This window comes from Echinops telfairi, unplaced genomic scaffold, assembly GCF_000313985.2.
Source record: "Echinops telfairi isolate 266 unplaced genomic scaffold, ASM31398v2 ScPeMD7_7469;HRSCAF=8507_1, whole genome shotgun sequence".
NCBI classification, from domain to species: Eukaryota; Metazoa; Chordata; class Mammalia; order Afrosoricida; family Tenrecidae; genus Echinops; species Echinops telfairi.
Window position 1 is genome coordinate 69452511 of NW_022111373.1, and position 1344 is coordinate 69453854.

Below are 1344 nucleotides of genomic sequence, written 5' to 3' on the forward strand. Positions count from 1 at the left end.
AGGGGCCACTTGGGTGGACATCAGAGCCTGACCAGGATAAGGAGGGGGTTCCTCAGGGGCAAGGGTAGTCAAAATCAGACCATATATCCAGCAGTTCCCCACCTAAGTATATTTCCAAGAGAAGTAAGAGATGTGAAATGAAGAGCTGCAAGCACAACCATGTTCATCGAAGCACTATTCACAAACCCAGGGTAAAGGCAACACAAAAAGCATCACTGCGAAGTCATAGAAGCCTCTATTAAACAAAACACAGATCAAAATGTATGGCTACTAGTTCACAACCTATCCCCCTGTGGGCCTATACCCTGCTGACGTGGTGTTTTCGTCTCTCTAGCCCTGCTGTGAAGACTCCTGGGCTCTTTGATTTCCCCGTGTCGATCAGCACTTGATGTCCCTTTCTTTCTAATTAAAAAAAACAAATTCTATTGTGAATTGAGTGAAACCTTACAGAGCACATCAGTTTTCCATTTAAGAATTCATACACACTCTGTTTCATTGATTCATACACACTCTGTTTCATTCATTCACACTCTGTCACTGATTGCAATCCCATGCGCAACATCACGGATCCTGCTTCCTGTTTCCAGTCTTCTTTCTATCCTAAGCTTTGTCCTTGGGGAAACGCTACCCTTCTGATCATCAATAGTTGATTTTTCTCAGCAGTAAATACCTCCCAAATGTGATCTTCTCCTTAAAGGCCTGTTTATTGTTTGATGTAAAATTTAATTTGGAAGGGGGTGGGTGTGAGTTCATTTCCAGACCTGAAGGTCACAGTCTTGGGGTTCCACAAGGCTCCATTTGTCCAGTAATCTTGGTGTTTTTTATGATTTTGAGGTTTTTTTCCATAATTCTATCCTGCTCTATCCAGAATCTTCTAATACGATCCTTTTCAAAGAAGTTGACGGTGGTCGCTGGGCACCGCTAGTTCTTCTGGTCTCAGAGTCATGGAAACTGATGTGCATTCGTCCACTAGACAAAGTACAACAGCAATCTGGCATCCTCAAGGGACTCAAATAATGTTTTCAGCATTCTTTGGATTTAGGAGGAGCAAGACCACAGCCGTTGGGTGGGTGGGGTGAGGACTCCCAGCAAAATGTTTGCAGGTCAGCCTTGCCACCCTCAGAGAATGAACCAGCGCATGCTCCTTGGGAAAGACCCCTCAGTGCAATTTTCCTCAAATTTCTCTCAACAATGCAATTTTTAATTTTCTTAAAACATCTTCCTCGTAACCCCCCAGGATCATCCTTTGTCCTCTGGGAAAATCTATCAAGGTTTCCCTTTGGAATCTAAAAAAATAGGCATCATAACCTTTTGGGCTGACCTGTCAGCCTTCAAGTTAACTGG